Source organism: Pleurodeles waltl, chromosome 8 (assembly GCF_031143425.1).
Source record: "Pleurodeles waltl isolate 20211129_DDA chromosome 8, aPleWal1.hap1.20221129, whole genome shotgun sequence".
Classification (NCBI taxonomy): Eukaryota; Metazoa; Chordata; class Amphibia; order Caudata; family Salamandridae; genus Pleurodeles; species Pleurodeles waltl.
In genome coordinates, this window is record NC_090447.1 from 1,058,142,488 (window position 1) to 1,058,170,421 (window position 27,934).

The window sequence follows — 27,934 nt, forward strand, 5'->3', positions numbered from 1 at the left end:
GAATAGTCCAGAGTGGTGTGTTCAGAAAGGGCCTGTTTTGTTGCTTAAAAGGCTGTCTCTTCTGGGGAACTCCACTCCCAGACAGGATTTGTCTTTGTCAATTCTCTAAGGGGGCAGTGAGGGTGGTCAAATTCTGGATGAATCTGGCACAGTATGTGATCATCCCTTGAAAGCTACACACACCTGTAACTCTTTTGGGAGCCAGGGCAGACCAAATGTCCTGGATCTAAGCAGGGTCTGGCATGACTCCACTCTTTGAAAAATGATAGCCAAATAAGGAAATTTCTTTATGAAGGAAAGTCCATTTTTCCCTTTGTAGAGTTAGCCAACTGTTCAATAGTCTCCGGAATGTCTCTCATAGTCTGTGTAGGTGTTCTTCCAGGGTGGCACGTCTAGTAGGATGTCATCGCTGATATTGTTGTCTTTGGTGACATTGATAACTCCATCTAGTTCTGCCAACATCCCTCTGATTATTACCTAAAACACTTCATCCATTCTGGAGACACCAAAGCTGAGACGTTTGTACCTCCCCAACCCCATGTGAGTAGAGAATGTCATGAAAGCTCTCAACTCTGGCACAAGCATCAACTGGTGATATCCAGCTCGGAGATCGATTTTGGAAAACCATTGTAACCCACTGACCTATGGCACAATGTCATTGACAGTGGGTGTTAGATGTTTTCCCACCAGATGGCCATATTGGCTAATCGCATGCCGGGCATATGTGGACCTCTCTGGTTTGCTTGGGTTTACTGGCTATCACAATCGGGGAGACCCAAGGGGCTGGACCTTCTACACTTTCGGTAATGTGATCCTGCTCCAGCTCCTGAAGTTCATCTTCCACTTTTGGGCAGAGATGGAAGGCCACCTGGCAATGTCTCAGCACCACAGGTTGAATCTAGCCAACAATGTAGAGATGTACTAATCAGTCTCTAAAACAGCCAATGCCTTCAAATAGCTTTTTGAGGAGCCGATCATCCACACCTCCTAGGTAGACACTGAATGCAAATAAGACTAACTGGAGATGTTCTGCTATCTGAAAGCTCAACAACATGTTGGTGCCTCCTTTAGTGACATAAACTGTACCTCGTGTAGTGTGTCTTGTGATAGATTTCAGTTGTGAACACACCTGCTTGTAGGAGTCGTGTTGTTGAGCCAAAATTGAATACCTGCGTGGTGGTGGGGCACAGAACCCACTGCATGGGTAAGGTTTGTACAATGGTCTGTGCCAGAATGTTAATAGATGTACCAGTGTCAATTAGGGCTGAGACTTGACATCTGGCAAGGAGGATTGTACATTTCTATATTCGCTTTCTCTGATGTACCCCAGGTAGCATGGCATGCATGACGTGCACCACACCTTCCACATCATCATAGTCCATGCCCTCATCATCATATGGGACCTCTGTGCTCTCCATGGCATATACCAACTAGGGTTTATGTACCTTTTGTGAAGTAGATGATAGATACATACAAATGGTTGAGTTTGTTGCATGCTGAACATTTCTTCCCTTGTGCTGGACAGGGTCCTTGATGTGGGTATGGGTCTCCACACCAGAGGCACATGTTTGTGGTTGTGGCTGTCTTGGGGCAAGGTTTCTTCTTTTCAGCACCTCTTGTCATGACCACATTGGTTAAATTATTACTTGACAACTAAAGCACAAAGCTTTATACATACTAACAAGCCCCCTAGAATACTGTTAAAAAAATGAGCAATGTCCACATTTGACAACAAACTGGCCATGACCACTATATTACCGGGCTGCACACACCCTAGTGGTGAATGAATGGTTACATGGTGGTTGGGTGGATCCCATGGTATTTGGACAAAATATCTTAAAAATTATTATGAGACTAAAATATCATGTCAAGAACATTGGGATATCAAAAATATCATCAACAAGAATATCGTAGGTAAAAATATTATTTTAGTGTTGTTTTTAATATCATTGTAAAAAATTATTGATGTTGAAAATATTGTTGTATATAAGATTGTTAGAAATGGGGTCTCCGGTTGGCAGTCAGTTTGCAGTCTGTCCAAGCAGGGACCCTCACTGTAGACAGGGTAAGGGAGTTACACTCCTTAGACAATCCCTGCTGACCCCCTTGGTAGCTTGGCACAAGCAGCCAGGCTTATCTTAGAGGCAATATGTAAAGTATTTGTACCAACAACCACAATAATACAGTGAAAACTACTACAAAAGAGACACAACACCAGTCAGTTTAGAAAACCAGCCAAAAGTCATCAAAATAAAAAAAGACCAAAATGGTAAAGAACCAACATACACAAGCAAAGTTATGAATTAATAAATTAAAAATAGTCTTAATCATAGAAATCAATGGATGCCTTGTTTTTACAGAAAGTACCTTTTATAAGTAAAAAAAAAAGCCGCACGGGCGAGCATGCATCGGGAAAGTAAGCAATTCTCCAAGTCCTGACTCGCAAGTCAGGCAGTACACCGATTTTTCTCTGTTCGGGTAGGCAATGTGTAATTTTTCTCTCCCACAGAAGAGCGATGCATCGATTTCTGGCCAGGCAGCTTCGGGTCCGCGCAGGTTCCCAGCTACGATGTGTACGAAATCCTGCTGCACGATGGTGAAGAGCTGTGCTGCGTGGGTGATGCATCAATTTTGGCAGCAGCAAGCAGGTGTTGTAATGATTTTCCAGCTGCGATGCAGGTGGTGCAACAATTTGACAGCTGCGGGGCAGATGCTGCATCAATTTTTCTCTTGTTTGGCTCCGATATGTGAATTTCAGCATTGGTTCCACCCGCTTCTCATTGCAGGGGCCCAGGGACTGGTTATGCTACCACTTGGCTGTGTAGGAGTCCAAGCAAGAGACTACATGTGTATCACTTACAGGGACCCCTCTCTGCAGGCTTCCCTGTAGAGATCCATGGCTTCTTCTCACATGGGTGCTGAGAATCCTTACCCTGGGAACTAGGTTGGGACCCTTTAGAGAACTCTCCCTGTTATCCCTTAACCCCCCTACTTCTTCTGATGGGGGCCTTGTCCACTCTTGGCAGAGTCTCCCCCATACCTGTTTTGGACCCTGGTGCTCTCCCACCAGTCTGCTTCCTGGGCAAGCTTCCTGGGGTCAGTCAGCTTGCTGTCAATTGGGTGCTGACACAGCTCTGGAAAACAAAAAGTATACAAGTGATCCCATGCAATCAAATTGTACAGCTCCTCATAAGTTGTTACCTTACTGCCCTTCACCCAACCATCTAATGACCTGCAGAAAGAATCTACACAGTCCAACCAAGTTTGGAATTCCTTTTTCTTACAGGATCTAAACTTTTTTTTGTACTGCTCAGGATTCAACCATACTTAGTGAGTAGGACATCCTTCATGATAGAATAGCTGAGTCCCCGAAGATCCCCTAAAGATATAAGGGTGTCCCTCTTCTCTATCTCAAAGTGCTTAAACCGACCAGGCCCCCCAGTTTACCTCAGAGACTTTGTTCATGTGGAGAAGTGACTTGTGCCCCTTAAACTACAGGATTATGTCATCCTTCCTTTTGTAATCTTTTGCTAAATCTTTGGGATGTGTATCCTTCTTTCAGGCTACATTGTGGTATTGCTGTGACCATCTCTGCTGGACTGTCTCCTTTGTTCCAGCTCTCCCAAACTGAACTCATGAGCCAAACACATATTTTTCTCTTCCACAGGTAATCTTTTCTCCTTCGTTTCCATTTTATGATTCGCTTTGCTTGTCTGTCCTGCAACTCCTCAGAGGTCAGATCTTTGGAAGAAACAATACTGCCTGCCCTGGAGGCCCTCCGCCCAGGCAGGTCAAGGTTACTTATGTGCTCTGTACCTCCTGATCCACATCCTCCTCCTCTGTGTGTCCCCAGCCTCCTTAGCTGCCAATAAGGCCTCAATGCCTTTTGGAGCTCCTCCTTCCTTGCAGAGCTTTTGATTTGGCAGGAAAGTTCTTTGTAAAATTGTTTAAGCTGAGCCACTGTATACTCCTCCAGTTTCTCCAACTCAAACGAAATTTATGTAGCAGCAGCGGGTGCATCCCAAGATTGAGACATCCTTGTGGGTGAGGTTCAATAAAGATGCAAGAGTTCCAAAAAGGCAGAGAGATTCCAAGGGAAAAAAGAACCAAGAGTAAGAGGAAAAAGATCCACAGAGGAAAAAAACAAGTAGTATGTGGTCACATAATGGTCTGCACAAAAGCAGTAGTGTGCACCAATCAATGTGGGTCAAGTACAAATACAAGTCCTATCCTGATCACCAGTGTTAGAAATGGGGTTTCAGGTTGATAGTCAGTTTGCACCCTGTCCAAGAAGAGACCCTCACTCTAGTCAGGGTAAGGGAGTTAAACTCCTCAGACAACCCCTGCTCACCCCCTTGGTAGCTTGACACAAGCAGTCAGGCTTATCTCAGAGGCAATGCATAAAGTATTTGTTCGAACACACACAGTAAAACAGTGAATACACTACAAAAAGGGACACACCATTTTAGAAAAAAAACAAGTATTTATCTAAATCAAACAAGACCAAAAAGACAAAAATCCAACGTACACAAGCAAAGTTATGTTTTTTTAAATTAAATTGTGTCTTAATCCATTGAAATCAATAGATGCATTGTTTTTACACAAAGTACCTGGTATGCATCAAAAATAAAGCAGCATGGGTGAGCGTCCATTGGAAAAGTAAGCAATACGTTGATTCCTGACTTGAAAGTGAGGCCGTGCATCGATTCTTCTGTGGTCGGGTAGATGATGCATCGATTTCTGGACGGACAACCTGGGGTCCATAAGGGTTTACTGTGGTTTTGATGCTCAGTGACAATGCTTGCAAAATCTTTGTGCACGATGGTGAAGAGCTGCGCTGCATGGGTGATGTGTTGATTTCAGCAGCATCGAGCAGGTGTTGCATCACTTTTACAGCCACGATGCAGGTGGTGCATGGATTTTTCAGCTGCAAAGCAGGTGCTGCCTCAATTTTGAGCCCGCTCAGCTCCGATGCGTGGATTTCAGCCTTGATTCCACCAGATCCTCCTTTCAAGGGCCCTGGGACTGGATCTGGCACCACTTGACAGGGTAGGAGTCTCAGCAAGGGAGTCCAGGTGCTGGCAGAAGAACTCTATGATGGCCCTGAGAATTTAAAACAGGGGGCAAGTTCAGTCCAAGCCCTTGGAGACACTTCACAAACAGGAAAACACAGCAAAGCCCAGTCTTTGATCTCTCTAAGGCAGAAGCAGCAACTGCAGGCCAATCCAGCAAAGCACACTCAAGCAAAGGGGCAGTACTTCTCCTCCAGCTCTTCTACTTGCCAGGGATTCCTTTTGATCCAGAATTAATCTAAAGGTCTGGGGTTTTATGTCCACTATGTATACCCAGATCTGCCTTTGAAGAAGGCAAACTTCAAAAGAAAGTCTCTGTTGTTGACAAGATCCTGCCTGCCAAGGCTTGGCCCCAAACACACACCAGGGGGCTGGACACTGCATTGTGTGAGGACAGGCACAACGCTTTCAGGTGTAATTTTCAACTCCTCCCTCCCCACTCTAGCCATGTACAAACATCAGGATATGCAGGACACTCCTCAGCACCCTTTGTGTCACTGTATAGAGGCATCAAATTGTGAGTTCAAAGACCACAAAAGCCATGTCTCTATCATCTCTCAATAGGAAACTGCACTTAAACGGTATTAAAAGGCAGCCCCAAGTTAACCTATGAGACACATAGGCTGTACAACAGTGAAAAACGAATTTGACTGAATTTCACTGAGATGACATGTAAAGCACACAAGTACATGGCCTACCTTTTAAATGCACTGCACTCTGCCCATGGGGCTGCTTATGGGTGACTTATATGCAGTAAAAGGGAAGGTTTGGGAGTGGCAAGTGGGTACACTTGCCAGTTCAAATTGGCAGTGCACCACTGCACACACAGACACTTAAGTGGCAAGCCATAGACATGTTTACAGGGCTACTCATGTGGGTGGCACAATCAGTGCTGCAGGCCCGCTAGTAGCATTTGATTTATAGGAACTGGACACCTCTAGAGCACCTTACTAGGGACTTACTGGTAAATCAAATATGCCAATCAGGGATAACCAATCATAATAGCAAGTTACACAGGGAGCACTTGCACTTTATAATTGGTCAGCAGAGGTAAAGTGCCCAGAGTACCAAAAATCCAGCAAAACAAAGTCCACCACACAGTCAAAACATAGAAAGCAGAAGCAAAACAACAGGGGAGACTATGTGAAAGATGCCAGGTCTAACAAATATACTTTGTAAGTGTTAATTAATTTGTAATGTAGTGTAGTATTTTTGATTCTTTGGGCCTGATTCACAAAGCTAAAGTTAGACTTTTGGCATAGTTTAGACCAAAGGACTAACTTTATAACTTTTTGGTATTCAGAAAGGTAAGATATGAGTCATATCTTTACGTCCGGCTTACTGAAGACATAAAGGTACATTTCCTATCTTACCTTTCTGAACACTGAAAAGTCTTTAAGTTAGTCTTTTGGTCTAAACTTACACCAAAAGTCTAACTTTACCTTTGTGAATCGGGTCCTATATGTTTATTATTTTTTATTTGTGTTTTCATTAATAGAATTTCTTAGTAATGAAATTGTCAAAATTTATGGGCCTCATTACTAGTTTGGTGGAGCCACCTTATTACAAGTCATGTGGGCCTATTGAGAAAGGACCGCTGCAGTACTGTCAGCACTTCCAGGCAGCACAGACTTATACGGTCACGAGACAGCACAAACACGATGATAGTGGCGATCAAACTACCACTTCTCAGCAGATGGAAATGAGGAGTATATAGGGAGACACTCACCTGCAGAGAGCCTTGCATGGCTGGTACCACCATGGAGTCCATCACACACGTCCTGCTGCTGATCATCCAAGGTGCACAAAATCCACGCCGCCATGAATGCATCCAACTGTATGTTCACACATCTATCTGTATCATAAATTTCAACAACACATCGTCGTGCTGTCAGCCACATTATATGATGGTTGTGCTACGTGTACCAAGTAAACTTGTCATTGTGTCCCGGGTTGGAATCGTACACAAAGAAGGATAAATGTTGAGTCACAAAACACCCCCTTTGGGCCGGTCACATACACATCACCGGACACTACACAAAAACTTGTCTGCTAATCTAAGTCACAGGGACAGTGAATTGTATACAACACTGTATCGTACAACATCAACAACACAGCAACATCACCTCTACAAATACATTTTGACATTGCACATATGCCATGGGCTATCATCACATTCAACGCAAATATGTATGGATGTGGCATGGATCACAAACACCACTCCCATTAAACAGCCGTGCGATGGACACACACATCACTCACATTGCAACACAACGTTGCGTGTGTGAGTGTGGGCGATTGCGTGTCTTACGGGGCTGGGAGGTCGGGGTGCTGGGTGAAGAGGGAGTGGTGAATGTGTGTGTGTCTATCGGGATGCTGTCTGTGTTTATGCTTGTTGTGGTTCATGTCTGAGTATCTGTTAAAGTGGTGTCTGTGAGTATGGTAAGTATGGTAGGTGTGTCACTGACTGTTGTGGTGGTGCCTGTGGGTTTACTTGATGTGGTATGTGGGCCAGTGGGTATTGTGGTGGTGTCTGGGGAAGTGGTGGCTAATGTGTATGTGGGTGTCTGTTGAGTGCTTATGTGCCAGTGTGTTTTGTGCTGTTTGAGTTTGTGTGTGCTGCTCTTTTGTGTTGAGGTGGGTGCATGTGGATCAGTCTGTATGCTTGGGATAGGTAGGGGAAAAGGGGATTTGGATTGAGAAGAGGGACGTGGAGGGGGAACAGAAGCTGGGGGATGACTGGCTGCCATCAGTGTGGAGGCCAGAGCCTGAAAAGATTTCTGTAGGCCAGATATGCCAGTATGTATGCCTTCCAGGAATGCAGTTATCTGCTGCAGTTGGGTGGGCAAACCCTGGATGGCTTTCACAAAGGATGTCTTACCCACAGAGATAGTTGTCAGGCAGTCAATAGCCTTCTCACTGAGAGCAGCATTGGTAACATGGACTGGGGGAGAGGTCCCTGCAGCAAAGGAGACTCCCACTCTCTTAGGTGAGTGGGAACTGCCAACTGGGTGGGGAGCAACAGGGAGTGTGGCGATAGAACTGGGGGTGGTGTACAAAGATGGCATGTCCCGACGATGGGTCCACCACCACTAGTTAGTGGCTACTGGAGGAGGAATCCAGTGAGGATTACAATGTTGATCTGGTCTCCCCCATGGCACTCCCCTCATCCTCAGGGCCACTGGGTCCCTCTGTGCCGGTGGTATCTGGACCCGAGGTCCCATGGTCAAGCTTTGCCCTGTCTTCCCCACTTGGCTTTGCCCTGTCTCCTTTGCTTCCATGGGCTGATGCTGCAAATACAATGAGAATAAGGGTCATCACATGTCCATAATTACCTTTTAACAACAATTGTGATTTGCAAACATTACCATGATATCAAGTAGGTCCCAGCAAAAAACTCCACCTAGGTGGCCCATACATGTGCCATACCATATTCATGTATGCCATATGACTGTAAGCAGTTCCACACAGGAAAACCGTGATCTCACACAACTACAATTGCATGGCTGAAGTTGTGCAATCACTGTAACCATTCAACAAGTAGGAGACCTCATCACCTTCAATGCTTTACCTCATGGAGCATACATCACTGACCTGTTGTCATATAATACTAGGCCAATGCTAACTCTATTTCCACAGATCCCACATAAGGTCATGCACACATTTACTTGTCACATTCACAAAAACACAACAATAATAAATGATGCGCCCAGAGCATGCCATTTTTTTGACAACAGTACAATAACCTGGAAAAGGTGACATGGAAATACTCATGTCACACTGGAAACAGTTCCACAATGCACACTTCACAAAGTGATATTTGTCCCAATGGAGTCATGGAGCTAGTAGTAAAGTTGATCAGATTTACCAAACATTTGGTATTGAAATATACACTGTAGACAAAATGTGCAAAATGTCAGGGAGATAGGTCTCTAAAATCCACAACTCAATAAATCAGCAAGTCTCAGGGAAATCACTGATGTCTGGCACTTCTTCTAATGACATACTCTGAGTGCATCAGTAAATGCCATTACTCCCTTGGATGTTGGAGAGGCCCAGAGGTTTGTAAGTACATGTCGAAGGCCCTCAACATGTTGCCCAATTGCAAACTACATCATTGTCTACATTATGGTCATGCAAACCCAGATGTCTGAAGACAAATGCTTGTCCCCAAACACCAGTGCTTCCAACATAACTGCAAGTCAGTCCATGATGCATGCCACCAGTCAGGTTACAAACCATAGCCATTTCCATTTGCAAAGTATTTTGATACAATATTCTACACCAATGGCATGGAAATGCACATTGTGGGTAAAAACTCTAGGCCTACCCATCATGCCTCTCATTGCTACTATAGTTGTCCATGCCCAATGGCATGCTTGATGGGTGAGGGTATGTGTCAGCCAACAATCAATGGTGGCACACTGCTGTCTGTGGTACATCATGAAATGTACCCTCATTGTAAATAACCTATTCCACACACAGGTTGGCATGCACATATGTGTGAGGGAATACAGAAATTATCCCCTCAACACCGGTAGACCATGCATAAACACCAGCTTACAAAAGTAGTTTTCAAAATAGAAAGGGACACATGCTGACATGTAGGCACACAAAATGTTGACAACAGTGATGGCACATAACTCATGTCAATGGACATTCCCGACTTTCCAAAGGAATGTATTGATCTATAGCTGCAACCAAACAAATTGTATGCACTGTCACATGTATGATGGCCATCTTCACATGACAGAGAGTAGTGTGGCACTAGCACCAATCATACACTGAAGACAAGTAGCCTCTGGGTGGCTGAGGCCAATATACTCATGTATCAGACACATGGCTGAGGACAGAGATCTATCACTACCTTTCTTTTGGCTTGTAACACTGAACAATAGTGGCCTGTTATACCCACTTCAAATAAACAGTACCTGATTGATCACTGTACACACCCATATGTTGTCCCTGGAGAGGAATTTGTTTGTGGATTGTACAGCGATGTGTCCTAGATCCATGGGCCAATAAGCAAGGCACATCAGTATGCAACACATGACATGTCCACACAATCACTCATCTAATGTTTCACACATGGCTCATCCCTAATCATCAGGTGGAGCTGTCAGAACCTAACACATTAAGTTGGCAATGTAACAGGTATGAATATCCCCCGCACTCACTCCCGTGGTCTGATAAACACCCTACCCACATATTTGTCTTCTAAAGGGTAAACTCCTTACCACTGAATGGACCAACACATTCACACTCTGTGAGATTGGCTCAATGCATATAGACCCTACAGTCAACTGCCATAGTACAAACCTCACCATTACACCTGAGTAACAATCAAGGGGCTGGCATAGTTGGTACAGACAGTGTATTCCTTGTCCATGTGTGGGCATGTGGAATAACAAATGCAGACTCATGCCACTTCAGGGGGTGGGTTCTTTAGTATATACCTGTACCATATAACAGTCCTTTGGACATATGTGTTTATCCTACAGAGATGGCATCCAACATAAAAAGGCATGCATTGTATAGTTTCTGCTATGCCACCAAGCTACTGAGTCACAGGAATCAACACGCTGTCTGCACTGAGGGGCTGTCCTTTATGCAATAAGCCGTACAGAACCAATATGACCTGTGTGAATGTGACAACATAAGTGTGTGGGAGTGAGGGACCTGTCATGAGTCTAAGACACAAATTGACAATGATTCAAAATTCACGTATTGACTGGGATGAATGATATACCTCTGTACCCATTCCTATTCTGGTCAAAAGAATGAGGCATTCAGAGCAGGTTTTGCCACAAGAGCATTATATTGGCTACATGTTAGGGTCTGCTGGGGTACAAGAAGTGGGCACAGTGTTGCAGTTGGTTAACCCTAATGACACTCCTACATGTGACATCCTAGGTCACATACTGGAAGATACATTTGACAGGCCCTGGTCTCTGTAGGCTGAGCAGACAAAACATACATGACATCTATTCCCATCACTTCCGTGCATGACAGCACATCATATGGCCATTCAAAATTTGGCATGTGGTGTGTGTGGCAACATGAAGAGCACAATGAGTCAAGATATGCTTTCCACAAAACAGTTAAGCAAGGGCAGATGTGGTTTGAAAGATCTGTGACAATATACACATTGCTCACATTAATACACAGCGTATGCTGTCATGTACATACATGTTGCCCAACATTTACAACAATCATGAGGAAAGACATGTCATTGGATGGCAGGAATGTCTTCTCACCTAATTACATGCATCCAACACAAGAATGATCTAGGACCCCAAAAACCTCACAAAACACAATGGCCCTCATTACAACCCTGGCGGTCAGTGTTAAAGCGGCGGTAAAACCGCCAACAGGCCGGCGGTAAAACAAATTGAATCACGACTGTGGCTGAAACCACCAACATAGACAGCCACTTTACAATTCCGACCGCCACAGCGGTACAAACAAACAATACGGCGGTCACCGCAAACAGACAGGCGGAAGACAAGGTTCCGCCCACTGTATTACAACAGTCCAATCCGCCACATTTTCCGGGGCGAATTCACCGCGAACAAAAACATGGCAGAAACAGGACTTGGAAGGGAAAACGCTCACCTCTACACACCCCACGAGGAATCAGGACGACATGGAACCTGAGCTCCAGATACTGCCAGCCTTTATCTTCCTGCTTCTCTCCCAGGAACAACAAAGACGGCGGCGAAGACCACGGTGAGTACTGCACCTACGACACAGGGGAGGGGAGAGGGAAAAAAGAGTGACACACACATGCAACACTCCCACCCCCACCCTCACCCACTACAACACACACACAAGTACATGTTGATACATTACATTAACAACCCCCAACTCCCCCTGGAAAAATGCAAGGACAAAAGGAAATGAATCGAACGTTTGTAATCTATTCAAAAACAGTAATCAAAAATACATACATTCATATACATATATTTACACTAGAAACAAATATATACACCAAGACTACAATTCCAAGGTATTCCACCATCATAGTCCTTGGACCACTGGGCCCAAAATGCATGGACAAGGCCCACACTCAATACCCGATCAAAACGCAGAGAACACTGCTGTGGCATCAGATAGAAATACAACAGGCACCTCAGTGGGAAGGGAAGGGGGGGCACCTCAGCCGGATGAGTGCACAACGCCAGATCCACAAGGGGGCTCCATGCCCATTGATGTATCCTGGGGAGTGCAAAGCCACAGTCTCTCAAGTCTCTCCAGTGGGTAGTTTGCCCACAGCTGCATCCTGGGGAGTGCAAAGCCACAGTCTCACAAGTGGATAACACTCTCTACTGGTTCTGGAGGGGGCTTTGTGCCCAGAGTGGTTCATCCTGCCAAAGACTGAGGTAGTGGATGTGAATCGCCACTGGTTTTGGAGGGGGCTTTGTGCCCAGAGTGCTTCATCCTGCCAAGGACTGAGGTAGTGGATGCCTTTCTCCACTGGTTCTGGAGGGGGCTTTGTGCCCAAAGTGCTTTATCCTGCCAAGGACTGAGGTAGTGGATGTGAATCTCCACTGGTTCTGGAGGGGGCTTTGTGCCCAGAGTGCTTCATCCTGCCAAGGACTGAGGTAGTGGATGTGAATCTCCACTGATTCTGGAGGGGGCTTTGTGCCCAGAGTGCTTCATGCTGCCAAGGACTGAGGTAGTGGATGCCTTTCTCCACTGGTGCTGGAGGGGGCTTTGTGCCCAGAGTGCTTCATCCAGCCAAGGACTGAGGTAGTGGATGTGAATCTCCACTGGTTCTGGAGGGGGCTTTGTGCCCAGAGTGCTTCATCCTGCCAAGGACAGAGGTAGTGGATGTCTTTCTCCACTGGTTCTGGAGAGGGCTTTGTGCCCACAGTGCTTCGACCTGCAAAGGAATGAGGTAGTGGATGTGAATCTCCACTGGTTCTGGAGGGGGCAAGGTGCCCAGAGTGCTTCATCCTGCCAAGAACTGAGGTAGTGGATGTGAATCTCCACTGGTTCTGGAGGGGGCTTTGTGCCCAGAGTGCTTCATCCTGCCAAGGACAGAGGTAGTGGATGCCTTTCTCTACTGGTTCTGGAGGGGGCTTTGTGCCCAGAGTGCTTCATCCTGCTTGTGGCGGCCTCAGTAGCGTTGGAATCTTTGGCGGTCACTGGCCTGCAGTGCTGGTGGTGGCGGTGTCCTGTTCAGCGGTGCTGGTGGCAGTGGTGTCCTGTTCAGAAGTGCTGGTGGCGGCGGTGTCCTGTTCAGCAGTGCTGGTGGCGGCAGTGTCCTTGGCAGCGGTGCTGGTGGTGGCGGTGTCCTTGGCAGCATTTCTTGTGGCGGCAGTGTCCTTGGCAGCGGTGCTTGTGGCTGCGGTGTCCTTGGCAGCGGTGATTGTGGCGGTCTTGTCTGCCGTGCAGGTTTTCCCAGACTTGCCTGTTTTACTGTGCCCCTTCCCCACCTTGAATGGTGGCGCAGCTGTCTCCACACTCCCAACTGTACCCCTGGGAGAGGCTTTGGTGGAAGATTTTTTTCTCTCTCCCGCCGGGAACTGGCCAACTTTTTGTGCTTTTGAGGTAGGGGACTGTCAGTGCTCTGGCTCCTTGGCACACTGGCTACCCTGCTGCCTGCCGCACTCCAGAAGCCGGTTACTACTGGCACCACTGTTCCCGCAGATGTTGTGGCTGAGGCTTTGGGTTGGGACCTGGAGAGGCGGGCCCTAGGATACTGAAGGGGTGGGGGAGGTGAGGGGAAGAGGTCAAGGTTGAACAGGAAAAGTTTTTTGGACACATTGGGACGGGTAGATGGAGGGGGTTTAGGAGTGGAGGAAGAGGTAGTGGTTGTAGGAGGTGTACGTTTGGTGACTTTGGGTGAAGGTGCATGGGCTGGAGGCTGTCGTGAGGTGGATGGCTGTGGGATGGGTGTGTGGCTGCATTTGTGTACCTTGGGAGGTGGGCTCACAGACACACTGGGAGAGGACACAGGGGATGTGTGAATGGTAGTGGGGGTGGTGACTGCACGTGAGCGGGGTGTTGTGGTGGGTGTGCTTGTGATGGAGGTAGTGGCTGACGATGTAGTGCATGCAGGTGTGAATGGAGACCAGACTGGGACTGAGGAGGGAGATGAGGAAGAGGGGGACACAGTGGAGGCAGTGGATGTTGGTATGTCTGCATGTGTATGATGCTTGCGTGAGTGCCTGTGGGATGTCTGGTGCTTATGTTTGCTTGAGCTTCCCTTGTGTGTTGACGTGTGTGCACGCTGGTCTGATGGTGTGCTTGGGATAGGCTGAGGTACATGGGTTTGGGTCTGGGTGGAGGAAGTTGGAGGGGGAAGGCTAGAGACAGGCACAATGGCTGCCATCAGTGCTGAGGCCAGAGTCTGAAAAGCTTGCTGATGGGCTGCCTGACCAGAATAAATGCCCTCCAGGTATGCATTGGTCTGTTGCAACTGCCTCTCTACACCCTGGATGGCATTCAAAATGGTAGACTGACCAACATTGAGGGACCTGAGGAGGTCAATGGCCTCCTCACTGAGGGCAGCAGGGCTGACTGGGGCAGGGCCTGAGGTGCCTGGGGCGAAGGAGATGCCCACCCTCCTGGGTGAACGGCCACAGGGCAAATGCTAAGGGGCTGCTGGGCGGGCGGTACTGGTGGGGGTGTGGCGGCTGTACCTGTAGATGCGGGGGGCACAGAGGGGCCCGCCACCGCTAGGGAGCTCCCATAAGAGGAGGAGTCCGTGTCGCTGGTCTGAGCTCCTGTCCCCGCCATGGAGCTCCCCTCGCCCTCCGTCCCTCTGGTGGCTTCTGACTCCGTTGTGTCACCCTCCAGGGCCATGTGAGATGCAGCTCCCTCCTGCTCTGGTGCCACTGCTCCTCTGCCTGATGATGCTAATGCACACAAGCACAGGGAGGCCACAAAAAGGGGGGAGACAGAAGAAAGACATGTTGAGTGCATCCAATACCGCTACCGTTGGCCGACACTACAGACACAGAAGCCCCCTGCACTACGCCGTGCACTTGGAGTTCCCTAATCAATCACAGGGACATGGGTTACAAGGCTATGCCCGATTGCTGCACACATAGAAGTCACAGGAGCCTGACTAGGTGCAGTTGGCTCTGTACACAGGTGGGATGGGGTGCCACAGGGCCTGCCTTAAGAAGGGACCTTGCCTACTAAACTTCCCCTGGCCTAGGGGAACCCACAGCCCACCTCCCCCACCCAGATACCTACAATGCGCGCTGAATCAGCTGAATGAGAGTGTACTCACCCCCTTGTGGCTGCTGTGATGCCCTCGAGTGCCCATCCAAGTCCAGGTACGCCACCGCCAGGATCCGGAACATCAGGGGGGTCATGGTGTGACGGGCACCCCTCCTACGTTGGGAGGCCATCCCAAGCTGGGCCTCCGCCTTCTTCTTGCTCCAGCGGCGAATGTCCTCCCATCTTTTCCAGCAGTGGGTGCTCTGTCTGTGGTATAACCCTAGGGTCCGGACTTCCTTGGCGATGGCACGCCAAATATCCTTCTTCTGGTGGGTGCTGACCTACAGGAATAGTACAGGGGAAAAGGAGAAGATATAACCGTACGCACCATCACAATCATTGGCACGCATCCCTACCCTTGCCATGACGCAAATGCACTCACCGTTGTTTCATGCATGCCTCATTCTCCCCCCCCCCATCTTTCATCGACACCACTCCAAACAGGCATTCCCCATACAGCTTGCTCACAGTGTTCTCACCTGTTTGTCTGGAGGACCGTAGAGTAGCGTGTACTGGGGGAGGACCCCATCCACTAGTTTCTCCAACTCCTCTGTGCTAAAGGCAGGGGCCCTTTCCCCAGACACACGAGCCATTGTCTCTTCCAGACTGAGATCACAGCAGCACTTGCAGTGTAGGTCCTCTCCTGTCGAAGATCAGGTATCAAGTGAGTGAACAGAGAGAAAATGGCGGTGACGTCCACGGCGGTGCGTACCGTCACCTCCAGCGTACATCGTCATTGGCTCCTGGGAGCCAAAGGGTCCAATGTTAACCAATGCAGGATTGCGCCGCGGTCTTTGACCGCTTACTGCGACGGTGTACAACGCCAGGGCAGTTACCTCATATCCCCTTGTCCCACTTTACAGGTCAGGCAGCCGCCATTTCAGGGGGCCACATGGCATTATTTTTGACTGCGTCACACATATCTAGGCCTTGCTTTAACACTAATACAGCCATATGTCGATTTTAAAACATTTTCTGATTGAGTTGTGTTTACGTACCTCAGTGTTGGTTGACTCGCTGTTCTCCATAGAGCACGTCCGCTGGGGTAGGTGAGGAGATGGCGGCATCTTCCGGTGTACAGACTGCTGGTGGACCTGTCAACAATGGAGGAGCGACATGTAATTATCACCTACAGACTTGATCGTACCACAATCCTGGAACTGTGTGCCCAGTTGGAGCCAGACCTGATGTCAGCTATCCGCCATCCCACAGGAATCCCCCCTCTAGTGCAGGTGCTGTCAGTACTCCATTTCCTGGCAAGTGGGTCTTTTCAGACTACAGTGGCCATAGCATCAGGGATGTCCCAGCCTATGTTCTGAAACGTGTTGTCCAGAGTGTTGTCTCCCCTGCTGAAACACATGCGCAGCTACATCGTTTTCCCTCAGGTGGAGGATTTGCCTACAGTGAAAGGTGACTTCTATGCCCTGGGACATATCCCCAACATCATAGGTGCCATTGATGAGGCACATGTGGCCTTGGTAACCCCCGCAGGAGTGAACAGGTGTACAGAAAACGGAAGAATTGCCATTCTATGAATGTGCAGGTGGTGTGTTTGGCAGACCAGTACATCTCCCATGTGAATGCCAATTTCCTGGTTTAGTGCATGACGCTTACATTCTGTGGAATAGCTGCATCCCTTATGTGATGAGGCAACTCCAGAGGCACCGTGTGTGGCTATTAGGTGAGGACATGGATCCAATACAGTGTGACTAGGTGTCTGGGGTTACCCCAACCTGTCATGGCTGCTGACCCCAGTGAGAAATCCCAGGACAAGGGCAGAGGAACGCTACAATGAGGCCCATGGCCGGACTAGGAGGATTATAGAGAGGACCTTCGGCCTCCTGAAGGCCAGGTTCCGGTGCCGCCATATGACAGGTGGTTCCCTATTCTACTCACCAAAGAAGGTGTGCCAGATCATTGTGGCCTGCTGTATGCTTCACAACTTGGCTTTGCGATGACATGTGCCTTTTCTGCAGGAGGATGGTCCAGCTGGAGGTGTTGTGGCAGCTGTGGAGCATGTGGACAGTGAAGACGAGGAAGCAGAAGAAGAGGACATAGACAACAGGAACACGGTAATCCAGCAATACTTCCAGTGAGACACAGGTAAAAAAACAACACTGCCTGCTACATCTGATTTAATTCTTCTACCTCTCATCTGTCTGTCATTTTCACCCAGTGTATGGATACTGAGTTATCACTTTCCCTTTCGATTTCACAGATGTGGGTCCCACTGTGGGACCTCTGTTTTGTTTCCGCATGGACTAGAGCTGTGTGATATAGGTATGTTGACATTACATTGGATATAGTATTTTGCCACTGTTATTGCTACTACACATTTTCGAAAGCACAGACTGACTCCAGATTGTATTGTGAATTAAGGGTGTTTATTTAAGTGCAAAATAGTAGAGGGGGTTGTAAAATTGTCAGGGTTGATGGTGGAGGTATGTCCATGGCAGAGTCCAGTCTATTAGTCTCACAGATGCATTGCCCAAAGGGGCATAGGAAGTGGAGCTGGGGCAGTTGATGGATGGACAGGGTGACAAAGTGGGACAGAAGGATGACAATCAGGGTGGTCTCATTTCTTGGCGGGGGTCTTGGCATTGTTCTCTGTCTTTGTCCTGGATCTCAGGGACCGCTTGCGGGGTGGTTCTCCATCTTCAGGGGGTGGGATGATGGTGTTGTGGTCCTGTGGCGGTGCCTCCTGTCCATTAGCGCCGGCGGAGGTAGTGGGCAGTTCATCGTCCAGGCTAGTGTCAGGGCCCCCTTGTTGTGCCACAGTGTCCCTCCTGGTGTTGACCAGTTCCTTCAGTACCCCAACAATGGTGCCCAGGGTGGAATTGATGGATTTGAGTTCCTCCCTGAACCCCAAATACTGTTCCTCCTGCAGCCGCTGGGTCTCCTGAAACTTAAACAGTACCGTTGCCATTGTCTCCTGGGAATGGTGGTAGGCATCCATGATGTTGGACAGGGCCTCGTGGACAGTAGGTTCCCTTGGCCTGTCCTCCCCCTGTCACACAGCAGCCCTCCCAGTTCCCCTGTTTCCCTGGGCCTCTGTCCCCTGAACCGTGTGCCCACTACCACTGCCCCCAGGTCCCTGGTGTTGTTGGGGTGGTGGGTTAGCCTGGGTTCCCTGTAGTGGTGGACACACTGCTGCTTGACGTGTCCTGGGGACAGAGGTATGGGCCCGCCGGGTGGGTGCTGTGCTGGTGTTTCCAGAGATGGGAGGCTCTGCTGTGGCTTGTGCCAGTGTGAGGGGAAACAACTGTCCCGAGGTACGAGATGGGCCGGGCTGGTCATCTAGATCCAGTTGGACAGAGCTGCTGTCATCACTGTGGGACTCATCTGTGGGTGGAGTGGACATGTCTGGACCCTCCTGTCTGGTGACGCTGGGTAGGGGTCCTGCAGGGCTATAAAAGCATGATTATTTCATCTGTGTGTGCCATGGTGTGCAATGGGTGGGTGACCCTGTAGCCCAGTGCTTCCATTCTTGTGTGGGACCTTGTGTGATAATGGTTTAGGGGGGTGTATGGGTATGTGCAGTGGACATGCTTTGGTGATGGGCGTCCATGCTTTGGTGTTACATGCAGAGCTTGGGTTTTGGATGTGTGGTTTGTGATATTGGGACATATGTGAGGAGTTGGAGTGATGGGGGTGAGGGCGAGGGTGGGGGTGTGTGATAACATGCAGGTGGGTGGGAGATGAAGTAGTTAAAGGTTTGACTTACCAGAGTCCATTTCTCCAGCTACTCCTGCGAGGCCTTCAGGATGCAGTATAGCCATGACCTGCTCCTCCCCTGTAGTGAGTTCTGGGGGAGGAGGTGGGGGTCCGCCACCAGTCCTCTGAACCGCAATCTGGTGTCTTGAGACCACGCAACGCACCTTGCCCCCGTAGGTCGTTCCACCTCTTCCTGATGTCATCCCTAGTTCTTTGGTGCTGTCCCACTGCGTTGACCCTGTACACGATTCTTCACCATAGCTCCATCTTCCTAGCTATGGTGGTGTGCTGCACCTGTGATCTGAATAGCTGTGGCTCTACCTGGATGATTTCCTCCACCCTGAGCTCCTCCTCAGAAAACCTGGGGTGTCTTTGCGGTGCCATGGGGTGGTGTGGGTGATGTGTGGGATGGTGTGCGTTCTGATGTGTGGAGTGATGTTTAGAGGTGTGTTGTGTGAGGTGCTTGGAAGTTGTGTGAGTGATGGTGTTTAGTGCCTGTGGATGCTATTGTTCTTTCTGGTGGTGTCTCTCTCTGGCCTTCTGTTGCAATTGTTGTCGTAAGGGTTTGTGGGTGATGTGGGTGTGTATTTTATATTGTATTGGGTGTGTGGGTGTGGTGTGTGTATGTGTATCAGGTGTGTGTATTTGGAATTGTCCAATGTGGTTGTGTTTTGTATATGTGTGTGTATTTTTAACGCGGCGGTGTGCGCCACCAATGGAATACCATGGTTGAAAGACCGCCACGTGGATTCGTGGGTCGTGATAGTGTGGGCGTATTCCTGTTGGCGTGACAGTGTGGGTTTTGTTCTCGCCAGTTTATCACTGACCTTTGGTGTGGCGGACTTGTGTGGGTGTCTAGATTTTGGCAGATTCTGAGGTGTGGGTCACAATGGCAGTGGCGGTATTCCACGGCTGCGGAGGTGTGTTGGCGGTCTTCTGCACGGCGGTAAGCGGCTTTTACCGCCAATGTTGTAATGACCCCTAATGTGACTGCACTTAACATATGGTACTGGCCAACAATACCTGCACATTCTACAACCCATTGATGCCACACAGACTGCAGCAACATGCACACAAGGAGTCTAACTGGCACACAGGGGCACATTGTAGCCTGTGAGGAGCAAAAGGATTGTGAAGCAAAGTTAAAACTGTGCCAATGAAGTACTTACCTGCTTCTCTAGTGAGCCATAGATCTGTCCATACAGGGAAGGACGTCAGTCACAACCCTCTCCAGCTCCTCTGGAGAGAAAGCAGTAGCCCTATCACCTGCTGGACATGGCAGGATTGCTCGCAGAGGTGGCACACAGCAACTCAGGTCACAGAGGTGTGTCTGGCAGCAGTGTTAAGAGTAAAGTTAGTGAATCTGCAGAACATGTCAGTCAAGTCCCCCATGTATGCGGTCATCACTGCCTGCAGAGACAGCCATAGGCCCATGTCTGCTACTGGCAACAGCATTAGCCTATGGCTGTGTCCACCGTAGTTGCAACCGCCTACTTCCATGACTATGTCTGCCAGCACTGTGTACCTGTAACATATCCCTCCTTGTACAAGTAGCTTGTTTCTTCATCATATGGTTCACATTGTCGTACATCTCTACATAGAAAAATATGGAAATCAAGCAAGCAGACAATGAGTTTGTGATGGGAGAATTTATTACAATGCTAAAGCAGAAAATACAATTTGGACAGAAAGGAGCAAAAACAGTAAAGTCAAGATGTCAGTCATGGTGAATTAAGTCATTGGAGTAGACGCCACATAATTGGGAGTCCAAAGTCTAGAGTACTCCTCCATTGGAGCTGGTTGAGGATCAGTCAACAGAGTGAATATGTGTCACACTAAGGAGGTCGTTTAGGGAGATGTCACTTGCTGGCAGTGGTGGGTGTCTTGCCTTCTGCACCTCCTGGATTCTTTGCTAGACATCCCCAATTATATGGGGCAGTGGGGTTGACCTGCTGCTACAGAGGCAGGGGTGTCTGGGGTGGGTTCTTCCACTGCCAGGACCTCCCTTCCAGTGGCTGGCACCGATGTTGACATGCCTGGTGTTGATGAGACAAAGGAAGGGGAAGATTGGTTTTGAAAAGCCCTACTCAATACTGTGTATATGTTCCTTATCACCCCTGTTAGGTAGGCAATGTTGGTATTGTGGGCCTCTATCTGTTGTCACATGTTTCTGTGAATGTCCCCCTGTAGCTGCTTGATTTCCCAGAGTTCAGTCAAGACATGGCCCATCACAGCTTGGGACTCCTGATGGACCCCCAAGACATGGCTGATGGTGTCCATGTCAGAAGCAGCCCTAGTGGCCTCAACCCGCTGGCCTAGAGCATCCCTCCCACTCACACTGCCCCCACTGCCCTCTGCTCTTGCCACAGGATGCCCTCTCTCACTGGGTCCTAGAACCTCATTGTCCAAAGTGTTGCGCTGCATCTAATGATTAAGGACTAGGTTTCACAAGATGGTAGACACTGTGCTTGGTACACAGGTTGGATGGGTGAATGGTTGCATGTGATGTTGAGGCAACTGGGCTGGGCGATGTTTATGTGGCAGCAGTGAGAGTCACTGTTGGTGTCTGACCAGGTTGCACAGATGGGCCAGAACCATCCTCCACATCCAGACATCCATGAGTATCTTCTTCACCAAGGGCTTCATCCAGGGGGTAGCAGCAGTCTCTTCTGTGTGCCCAGTAGCAGCTTGAGGTGTTGATGTGACAGACACAATGATATTGGTTGTATTGTGATATCTACTGCCAACAGTTCAGTGTTGCATTAAGCAGAGACCTTGTACAAAGTTAAGTTGCACTTAATCCTATTGTGGCAAGTGCTCACGGTACTGGTTGTATTGACATGACATTTGTGGAACATGCCGGCTTTTTGACTAAAGCTGCTGCTGAAATGTGCAGATCATTAGCCCATAGGAGGATGGCCTGAGAATGTCATCTTGCTACCAGTGCAGGCAAAACAGTGGCTAGTCAAGTTACGGCTTTGCCCATTTTGAGGCCTAGTTGATTATAATGGAGGCAGACCCAGGAGTTTGTTGTATATGTGACTAGGGTCATCATGTGGTCTGTGCAGTGTGAATGTGTTTGCTACCATTACCATTCTGGTTATGCATCTTGAGGCCATTGGGATCATTGTTTGGCACAATGGTTAATCTTTCCTTCCTGTCCTAAATAGCTTCATCTTAGATTGGTAGGTCAAGATGCAGCTAGGCAGCAGGACACCTCTCAGATTTGATCATGATCTGTATCTTGGTCACTCCCAGGTGAGTAAACTTCAATTGAGATTTAGCAAGGGAATTTGGACAAGTGAACACTGGTCTGGTGTTTGGAGTTATAGTACCAGTGCCTCTTGGGCTTTGCAGTCATGTCACTCTCCATACTACATCCCTTCCAGGTCAGTACACTTTATTTGAGAGTTCACAAATAGATGGATTTGGGCAAGTGAACACTTGTTTTGTGGTTGGAGTTAGAGAAGCAGAGCATATTGGCTTTGCATTCCAGTCACTCTCTCTACCCTCCCCCCCCCCCCCAGTATAGAATTGGCATCCTCCTAGGTGAGGAACCATCAATTGAGAGTTAACAGACATGGGTATTTGGGCATGTGAACACTGGGCTTGTGTTTGGAGTTAGAGAAACAGAGCCTCCTGCCCTTAGCAGTCATATCACTCCCTCTACTTCATACACTTGATCAATGTAATCCTCCCAGGTGAGTACACTTCATTGTGAGTTACCAAACAAGGGTATTTGGAGAAGAGAACACTGGACTGGTGGTTGGAGTGACAGTAAAAGAGCCTCCTAGGAGTTGCAGTCATGTCAATTCCTGAACTACATGCACTATCAAAATATTGGCCCTCATTACAACCCTGGAGGTCGATGTTAAAGCGGCGGTAATACCACAAACAGGCCGGCGTAAAAAAAATGGGATTACGACTGTGGCGGAAACCGCCAACATAGGCAACCACATTAACACTCCGATCGCCACAGCACTAGAAACAAACAGCGCGGCGGACACCGCCAACAGGCAGGCGGGAGACAAAGTACCGCCCACTGTATTACAAGAGGCCTATCCACCACTTTTTCCGGGGCAGAACCATCAACATCAAAAGCACGGTGGAAACAGTACACAGAAGGGAAAACACTCACCTCTTGACACCCAACGAGGAACCAGGACGCCATGGAGCCTGAACTACATGTACTGCCCATGTTGGTTTACCTCCTCTTCTGTCAGGAGTATGAACGGTGGCGGTGGCGACCACGGTGAGTACTGCACCTACAACACAGGGGAGGGGGGAGGAAAGAGAGTGACACACACAAGCAGCACGCAACACCCCCACCCTCACCCTCACACACAACAACATACACACAAATACATGCAGCAACATTACATATACACCCCCCCACCCCCTGGAAGAACGCAACGACAAAGTATATACAAATATGTATACCAACTACACAAGTCTGGATAGTGTTTCAATCATTGTCTGTGAACCACTGGGCCCAAAATGCATGGGCGTGGCCGACACATGATACCTGACTGGAAAAGGAGAGAACACTGCTGGGGCATCAGATCGAAAATATACAGGCACCTCAGGAGGGGGAGGGGGGCACCTCAGCCTGATGAACGCACAACGCCACTGCTGCCCGAGGGGGGTCCATGCCCCTTGATGTATCCTGGGGAGTGCAAAGCCACAGTCTCTCAAGTCTCTCCAGTGCGTGGTTTGCCCACTGCTTTATCCTGGGGAGTGCAAAGCCACAGTCTCTCAAGTCTCTCCAGTGGGTGGTTTACCCACTGCTTTCTCCTGGGGAGTGCAAAGCCACAGTCTCTCAAGTCTTTCCAGTGGGTGGTTTGCCCACTGCTTTATCCTGGAGGTGCTAAGCCACAGTCTCTCAAATCTCTACAGTGGGTGGTTTGCCCACTGCTTTATCCTGGGGAATGCAAAGCCACAGTCTCTCAAGTCTCTCTAGTGGGTGGTTGGCCCACTTCTTTATCCTGGGGCGTGCAAAGCCACAGTCTCTCAAGTGGATAACAGTCTCCACTGGTTCTGGAGGGGGCCTGGTGCCAAGAGTGCTTCATCCTGCCAAGGACTGAGGTAGTGGATGTATCTCTCCACTGGTTCTGGAGGGGGCCTGGTGCCCAGAGTGTTTCATCCTGCCAAGGACTGAGGTAGTGGATGTATCTCTCCACTGGTTCTGGAGGGGGCCTGGTGCCCAGAGTGCTTCATTCTGCCAAGGACGGAGGTAGTGGATGTATCTCTCCACTAGTTCTGGAGGGGGCATGGTGCCCAGAGTGCTCCACGTGCAGTGTGGCTGGTACAACTCCCTCACCTGGGTGTGCGTGTGATGAGATTTGCGAGGTTCAGGTAGCATGATACACCATGGAGGCAGCAACATACCCCACACTGCTGCAGCTGCGCCTTCCACCTGCAGGTGTAAACTGTGATGGAGGAAATGCCTCATGGAAGCTACCCAGGGTCCAGGAACTCTCCTCCAGCCTCAGACGACTGACCACTGGGGATGGTAGCCATGTCAGTGGTGGTACCAGTGTCTGAGGACGCCGCGAGGCCGGTGGCTGTGCTTGCGGCGGTGTCTGTTGTGGCAGTGGTTGCGGCGGTGCTGGCGGCGGTGCTGGCGGCGGTGCTGGTGGCGGTGCATGGGTCAGCACCTTCTGAGGGACAAAGCAGGACGTTTCCTGCAGCCTCGGATGGCTGCCCACTGGGGAAGAGGCTGGGGACTGTCACTGACGTGCCGGGGGCAGTGCAGGTGGCGGTGCAGGTGGCGGGGCAGCTAGCGGTGTTTACCACCGTACAGGTTGGCGTGGTTGTGGACAGAAAGTGTGACACTGGTCCCTCACTTGGTGCCACCATTCCCTCTCCTGACCTGCTCTTCAGCTTTTGGCCCTTCCCCAGCTTTGATGGTGCCACAGTTGTCTTGCCACTATCCCCTTTGGTTTTTGCTGAGCCCTTGGTGGCAGGTACTTTCAGCTTCTCCCTCCGGGATGTTGGCACCTTTTTCACCTTGGTAGGTGGCAGAATGTCCTTGCCTTTACTACGTGGCACACTGGCAGCCCTGATGTGTGCAACACTCGATGGCCCCACAGTTGCTGGCACCACTATGGCTGGGGATTTGGTGGCTGAGGTGCTGGGCTGGGACCTGGAAAGCCTGGCCCTAGGGTAAGGACGGGGGGTGGAGGTGTAGGGAAGAGGTCAATGTTAGCCAGGAAACGTTTTTCAGACACACTGGGACGGGAAGATGGAGGGGGTTTGGGAGTGGAGGTAGAGGTAGTGGCTGTAGGAGGTGTACTTCTGCTGAATTTGGGTGAAGGTGCATGGGTCAGAGGCTGTTGTGAGGTGGATGGCTGTTGGGTGGGTGTGTGCCTGCGTTTGTGTACTTTGGTAGGAGGGCTCATTGACACACTGGGAGAGAACACTGGGGATGTGTGAATGGTAGTGGGGGTGGTGATTGCACGTGAGCGGTGTGTGGTGATGGGTGTGCTGGTTTTGGAGGTAGTGGCTAAGGATGTATTCAATACAGGTGTGATTGGAGATGAGACAGGGAGGGAGGAGGAGGACGTGGAGGAGGGGGACACAGTGGAGGCAGTGGATGTTGCTGTGTCTGCATGGGGATGGTGCTTGTGTGAGTGCCTGTGGGATGTGTGGTGATTATGTTTGCCTGAGCCACTCTTGCGTGTTGATGAGTGTGCATGCTGGTCTGATGGTGTGCTTGGGATAGGCTGAGTCACAGGGGATTGGCTCTGGGTGGAGGAAGTTGGATGGGGGTGGCTGGACACACGGACAATGGCTGCTATCAGTGCTGAGGCTAGAGCCTGATATGCTCTCTGTTGGGCTGCCTGCCCAGAATGAATGCCCTCCAGGTATGCATGTGTTTGTTAAAAATGCCTCTCTACACCCTGGATGGCATTCAGAATGGTAGATTGCCAAAACAGTGAGGGATCTCAGGAGGTCAATAGCCTCCTCACTGAGGGCAGCAGGGCTGACTGGGGCAGGGCCTGAAGTGCCTGGGGCGAAGAGATGCCCACCCTCCTGGGTGAGCGGGCACGGAACACACACTGAGGGGCTGCTGGGAGGGCAGTGCTGGTAGGGGGGTGGCGGCTGTACCTGCTGATGCGATGGGCACAGAGGTGCCCACCACTGTAAGGGAGCTGCCATCAGAGGAGGAGTCGCTGTCACTGCTGTCTGCTCCTGTCCCCGCTGTGGAGCTCCCCTCGCCCTCCGTCCCACTGGTGGCTTCACACTCCGTAGTTTCGCCCTCCAGGGCCAAGTGGGATGCAGCTCCCTCCTGCTCCGATGCCAATGCTCCTCCGGCTGATGATGCTATTGCACACAAGAACAGGGAGACCACAAAAATGGGGGGGGGGGGAGACAGAAGAAAGACATGTTCAGTGCATGCAACACCACTACCGTTGGTGGACAGAACACACAGGGAGCAGCCCTCGCCACTACGTCATGCACTAACAGTTCCTAGAAATTTTAGCTGACCATGGGGTACGAGGCCTAAGACCAATTGCTGGACACCTGGAAGTCACAGGAGCCTTACTAGGTGTAGATGGCTCTTACCACAGGTGGGGTTGGGGTGACACATAGCCTGCCTCACAAGGGACCTTGCCTACCAACTTCGCCCTGGCCTAGGGGAACCCAATTCCCACCTCCCCCAACCAGACACCTCGTTATGAGCGCAGAGTCAGCTGAATGAGAGTGTACTCACCCCCTTGTGGCTGCTCTGATACCCTCAAGCGCCCATCCAACTCCGGATAGGCCACCGCCAGGAACCGGAATATCAGAAGGGTCATGGTGCGACGGGCATCCCTCCCACATTGGGAGGCCATCCCCAGCTGGGCCTCCGCCGTCTTCTTGCTCGAGCGGCGCAGGTCCTCCCATCTTTTACAGCAGTGGGTGATCCATTTGTGGTAGACCCCCAGGGTCCAGATGTCCTTGGCGATGGCACGCCAAATACCTTTCTTCTGGTGGGCGCTGACCTAAAGGAATGGTATGCGGGAAATTAAATTACTTACCCGTCTGGACCGTCATACTCATTGCCCCCCAGTTCCCACCCTTGCCCGGACGCACATACACTCACCATCCGTACATGCAGGCCTGAGCCCCCCCCCCAATGTATCTCCCATTCACACCACTCAAAACATGCATTGCCCATGCAGCATGCTCACAGTGTACTCACCTGTTTGTCTGGAGGACCATACAGTTGCGTGTACTGGGGGAGGACCCCATCTACTAGTTTCTCCAACTCCTCCGAAGTGAAGGCAGGGACCCTTTCCCGAGACACATGAGCCATCGTCGCTTCCAGACTGAGGTCACAGCAGCACTTGCAGTGTAGGTCCTCTCCTGTTGATAGTCAGATATCAACAGACAGAAAATGGTGGTCACGTCAGCGGCGGTGCGCACCGTCACCGCCGGTGTACATCGTCATTGGCTCCTAGGACCCATAGGGCCCAATGTTAACCAATGCAGAATTGCGCCGCAGTTTTCGACCGCCCACCGCAACGGTGTACAACGCCAGCGCAGTTACCTCAGATCCCCTTGTCCCACCTTACAGGTCAGGCAGCCGCCATTTCAGGAGGCCACATGGGAAGGATGTTAACTGCGTCACACCTATCTAGGCCAGGATTATAGACAGATAACGGAACATTGCGGATTAATAAAGTTTCTGAAAACAAGACATTGTGATACCTCAGTATTGGATGACTCTCTGCTCGCTGTTCTCCTCCATATGGTACGTCCGCTGCGGCAGGTAATGAGATGGCGGCATCCTCCGGTGTACAGACCCCTGGTGGACCTGACAACAATGGAAGAGTGACACATCCTAGTCACATACAGACTTGATTGTGCAATAATCCAGGAACTGTGTGCACATTTGGAGCCAGACCTGATGTCAGCTATCAGCC